The sequence below is a fragment of the Somniosus microcephalus genome, chromosome 13 (genome assembly GCF_052327205.1).
Source record: "Somniosus microcephalus isolate GS21.2 chromosome 13, FLI_Smic_1.0, whole genome shotgun sequence".
NCBI classification, from domain to species: Eukaryota; Metazoa; Chordata; class Chondrichthyes; order Squaliformes; family Somniosidae; genus Somniosus; species Somniosus microcephalus.
Genome location: NC_140999.1, coordinates 151,626,237 through 151,632,236, shown reverse-complemented (window position 1 = coordinate 151,632,236; position 6,000 = coordinate 151,626,237).

Sequence of the window (6,000 nt, the reverse complement as noted above, 5' to 3'; positions counted from 1 at the left end):
TAAAGGGATCAAGGGATATGGAGAGAAGGCAGGAACGGGGTACTGAATTTGGATGATCAGCCATGATCTCATTGAATGGTGGAGCAGGCTCGAGGGGCCGAATGGCCTACTCCTGCTCCTATCTTCTATGTTTCTATGTTTCAGTGCTTTTGAATTAGTCACTCAGGGCTGGATTTTACCAGCCCTGGGGAGGCCAGTTTGGAGGTGGGACTGCCGGGAAAATGACAGAATTTGGGGGCAGTTGCCCAACCTGCCCCCAACCTGTCTCCATGCCATCTTGCCAGGAGGCGGGTAGCTGCCCTGCACCGGGTCCCATCTCCTTGGAGGCGGGAAGGGATTACAGCCACTTAACTGCCTGTTAACAGGTAGTTAACAGGCAGAAAATAGGATTATCCCCATTTTGCCCACACAACTGCGGGCTTCCCGAAGGCTCCAAAACCCGCCATGGTCACCGAGGCGAGTAGTGGGTCTGCGGGGGTCTGCGGGGTCCAAAAGTGTGCTGTGAAGGTGAGTGATGGGTGCAAGTGTGGAGAGGTGAGTATCTGAGGTAAGTGCAAAGTGTTAGAAAAAGTGTACTTACCTTTGTTTCTTCCTGCAGGCTTCAATCGGTGGGTATGCAGAGAGTCTCGCACCTCCACGATAGAGATGACAGATGGCCGTTGCCTTCTCCAATGCAGCCACCATCTAATTTCTACAAAAGAAAGAGGTTTGATGAGGTCTTGAATTCAAGAACTCATCAAACTACAGAGAATGTCATTGTTTGACAGCTTCACAGAGCTGTCAAATGATGACAATTCATCTGTCAAAAAATTTTGACAGATGAAACGTCATACATTGACGCTCTCTGTAATTGGCTTTCCCTTAATTGGCCTGCTAAACCCGTTGGGCGGGCTTAACAAGGTCAATCAAGGGAAAATAGCATGGGCTGGCCAGAAGTTGATCGAGGCCGGACTGAAGCCCGACAAGTGGGAGTCCCGCCTCCAAAAGCTCCCCATTGGCAAAATCCAGCCCTCAATGTACAGTGCCATTTATTGCAACAACTTCATCCAACTGTGGAAACTATGCTAATGCCATGTACAGTGTTTGAAAATCACTGGCTTACTTGCATATTTTATAATGTTGAATCTATGCAAAAGATGCCATAGGACCTCTGGTCATGAATCTCATAGCATTTTTATTAATTGCTATGATTGAAGCTTATTCACTCCAGATATTGTTTTCATGCCCCATGCAAAAAGAATGTTCTCATAGGTAAGCCCTCAGTCCCCATAACTCCCTGTGAACTGAAATATGATCTTATGTGTGAAGTAGTCTAGGATAACACGCCTCAGGCAAACAATGAACCCTTTTTATTTTTTACCAGATAACCAAGTATTCCATTACATTTCACATAACCTCAAAGAGCAGTTAATATCAGCATGTCAGACACTTTCGTAACAAGCTAAAATTTACTAAACAAGCTTATGCATCAATAGAACTATTTACAGAAGCAGTAGTACTGCCAAGATATTTAATCAGTTCAAAAACAGCAATCTGGACACGGTTCATGAAGAGTAACTAAATTATTAAAACATCAAGTAACGAGTGCCATCTCTTTGAATCTCAGGACTTCTTTGCAGTGCATAAATGGGCGGCCAAGGTAAGCTACCTGTTGCCCTGCCCCAGTCTCTTTATATGTGTGGCATTCCTTTTTTCCTTACCCTCATGGTGCTGCAGCAATCAGAGATGAAAGTGCGATTCGACAGTGAGGAGTGGAGCCATGGCTCCCAAGCCTGTGGACCTTAGGGGTCCTGCTCTATATGAGCATCACTTGCACATGAAATCATTGAGGACCAATTTAGAGGACCTGAGACAGATAGCAGGGGTCACGGGAATGTTCAATGCCGATGTCTACTTGGAGCAGGTGGCAAACCACAAACAGCTACATCCATTCCCCGTGAGGCCAACAGACCAATCAGTGCATCCAAAGATGCTTTCATCACCGGCCTTTAGGCCTTTGTTTGGAACATATGATGTAAACCGATTTCCGAGTGCTTCAAGGGCACCATCTCTCAGGGTCTGCAGGTTCTAACTCATGTCATCAGGTCTGCCCTCCTGCTGATCAATGGGCTCTCAGATGCAGGAACCTACACAAGTAACATGGCTAGAGTCTGCCTTTATGATGCATTGCTCTCTCTTGGTGACAGCTCATGTGACCTATCTAGCAAATCCCCTCAGATGCCAGCTCATGTAGGTGTCAGGATACAGGACCAGGCTATCTATGCATTTTCAGTAGTGATGCAGGACACTGGGATAAGGGCCTCCTCAATCTGAAGAGTCTCATGATAGCACAGTACAACGAAGCACCACTGACATCCCTCACTCTTGGGCATTACTTTGACACAGCACCAGGATAGGTTTAAGAACAGCACAGGGAGACACCAAGGGTAGGCATTGAAAACAGCCCACAATTTAGCACAAATTGTCAGTTTTGCTCAGAGAAACCATGGTGATAGGCATGTTGAAATGAAAAATGTTCCAGTGGTACAGTAAGACATGTGCTTTCAAGGTTGGGCTGAAGTCAATGTCAGGACAGACTGGAGGGAGATTTGCCCCGCACCCAGCCTGTGTTTTACTTTAACTGGGAGTGATTGATGTTGACATTCGGTGTCAGAATTGGACAGATGCTCCATTCCCCAGTACTTTCCATCTAATTTCTTTAGTCAGTATACTCAGGTTAGATAGATTAGCTGCTATTTATGTGTGAATAAGTTTATGAAATGGGGGGTAGGGGGCGGGGATCTGCTGTCAAAGTGGATGCTTATATCAGAGCACAGATTTAGCTCTTTAATGTTGTTAGTTTCTTGGGCATGTCAGTTGGTGAAATAATTGATTACAGGAAGCCTCAAGAAAATACGCAAAAAAAGACTTGCATTTCTATAGTGCCTTTCACAACTTCAGGCAGCCAATTAAGTACTTTTGAATTTAGTCACTGTTGTGATGTAGGAAATGCGGCGGCCAATTTGCACACAGCAAGCTCCAACAAACAGCAATGTGATAATAACCAGATAATCCGTTTTAGTGATGTTGACTGAGGGATAAATATTTGCCAGAACACCAGGGAGAACTCTTCTGCTCTTCTTCGACATAGTGTCATGGGACCTTTTACGTCCATCTAAGTGGGCAGACTGAATGGTTTAACATCTCATCCAAAAGACAACCCATTCAACAGTGCAGCACTCCCTCAGTATTGCACTGGAGTGTCAGCTTAGATTTCATGCTCAAGTCCCAGGAGTGGGATTTGAACCCACGACCTTCTGACTTAGAAGCATAACATTACATGTAATGTTAAACTATTGCAAGCAGAATCCAAGCAGCACCAGCAGTAAAACCAATAGGAGAGGAATCAGATTCAGCTCAAGAACTGAGCTCTTTAAAAGGTCAAGTCATTCCATAATGATAATGGCTTTTACTTCAAATGTTTGGGTCCAGTTTCATTATGCAATCTATTTTTGCAATATATATTTTCCTTTATTTTCTACAACAATTATCGCAGTTCGCACATTCTATCCTGTTTATGAATACAGTTAACACTTTAACTTTTAGGTGTTAAATGTCTGAGTGGAATGTCAGCCTCAGCACTTTAAAAAGGCTAAAATGGCAAATTATAAACTAGGACAGAAATTACAAAACCTCTTTTAAAAATGCCTCAAGCAGAACCTCTGACTATGCTGATGAAATCCCTAAAAGTTCAAGGGTAAATTATCGGTTCCTGGCACTGAAGTAGCAAGACCAGAGCAAAACGAACTTAGCGCTCACTGAAATCTCACCAGAGTGAACTTGCAGGATTCCCTGCGATTAGCTCCATTAAGTATTCAAAGTGAGCTCCACAGTGGGCATTCATCGCATGTGGCGGAAAAAATTGTTTCATCCTTTCCAAAGGCTGTAAGTATTTTATATGTATTTTCAGCTTTTCCCAAAGGCTGCATGGAGGGGTTGAAATAGCTAGCAAAACAGAAGAGAAGGTTATTCATATGTGGAGGCAGGAAATGGAGTCTGTGGGCAAGCGATGAAGTAGCTACAAATTGGATGTGCTACTGCTTGAGGTGGGTGCAAGGAAGGTTTCCCTGTTTGGCAGTACTGGGCTTCCTCCCTAGAGGATAGAAGTGCAGCATGTCAGCCACAATGCTGTGTACACTATCCACATGACCCAGGAACAGATGCAGAAGATGGCACACCTTAAAGAAGTTGCCAAGTTGAAACTACTCAACAAGATCATTTACCACATGCATGCCTTAGGTTTGTATACCTCAAAGTGTTGCCTTTCAACCTGTTCACATTTACTGCTCACTCCATCATACACAATCTTATAGCTCTTTCATTGCTTCTCGTGCATACCCATACTCCAGCAGGACACACATTCAAGTGTAACTTACAATGGAAACTTTCCCATCTTCAAAGGACTTCATGCATAAAATTATGATAGCACAACCTAACTGCATGATACAAGGTTACTTACTGACAAACAGATGGTCTACAGATTGGGCATGCATCTGTCACTGTGTATGCACACTTTCAATTTAGAAAATGTCAAAACTACACCTCTTTCTGCATGACAAGGTGCCACATAATGCAAAGGAACAGAATCAAACTGGAGGAGGTTTCAAAAATCCCAATAGTAACATTTACAGGACATTTTTAGTTCTGATTTTTGTTACTAACTTTATATGATTAGGTGGAATATAACATTTCCAAATGTTGTCTGCGAATTCAACTTTGTTTTTTATTTGTTTATGGGATGTGGGCATCGCTGACAAGGCCAGCATTTATTGCCCATCCCTAATTGCCCTTGAGAAGATGGTGCTGAGCCGCCGCCTTGAACCGCTGCAGTCCGTGTGGTGGAGGTACTCCCACAGTGCTGTTAGGGAGGGAGTTCCCAGATTTTGACCCAGCGACGATAAAGGATCGGCGATATAATTTTAAGTCAGGATGGTGTGTGACTTGGTGGGGAACTTGGAAGTGGTGGTGTTCCCATGCGCCTGCTGCCCTTGTCCTTCTAGGTGCAAGAGGTCGTGGGTTTGGGAGGTGCTGCCGAAGAAGCCTAGGTGAGTTGCTGCAGTGCATCTTGTAGATGGTACACACTGCAGCCACGGTACGCCAGTGGTGGAGGGAGTGAATATTTAAGGTGGTGGATGGAGTGCCAATCAAGCGGGCTGCTTTGTCCTGGATGGTGTCGAGCTTCTTGAGTGTTGTTGGAGCTGTACTCATCCAGGCAAGTGGAGAGTATTCCATCACACTGTGGTAAACCACTGTTATACCTGCCTGTGTGGGTGTTTGTATTCCACTGTGTACATGTCTGTACATGCCTCGGCTGACTCCTCCCACGAGTCCAGGTATAAAGGTGACTGCTCCACAGTCCCTCTGTATTCTGGACTGGTCAACCACTCGAGGCACACCTTCATTCTCTTGTTAATAAAAGCCTGTTAGTTACTCGTTTAACCTCAGTCTTTTGAGTAATTGATAGCGCATCAATTTTATTAACAAGAGAATGAAGGTGTGCCTCGAGTGGTCGACCAGTCCAGAATACAGAGGGACTGTGGAGCAGTCACCTTTATACCTGGACTCGTGGGAGGAGTCAGCCGAGGCATGTACAGACATGTACACAGTGGAATACAAACACCCACACAGGCAGGTATAACAGTGGTTTACCACACACACTCCTTACTTGTGCCTTGTAGATGGTGGAAAGGCTTTCGGGAGTCAGGAGGTGAAATACTTGCCGCAGAATACCCAACCTGCTCTTGTTGCCACAGTATTTATGTGGCTGTTCCAGTTAAGTTTCTGGTCAATGGGGACCCCCCAGGATGTTGATGGTGGGGGATTCGGCAATGGTAATGCCATTGAATGTCAAGGGCGGTGGTTAGACTCTCGCTTGTTGGAGATAGTCATTGCCTGGCACTCCTGTGGCGCGATTGTTACCTGCCACCTATCAGCAAAGCCTGAACGTCGGCCAGGTCTTCT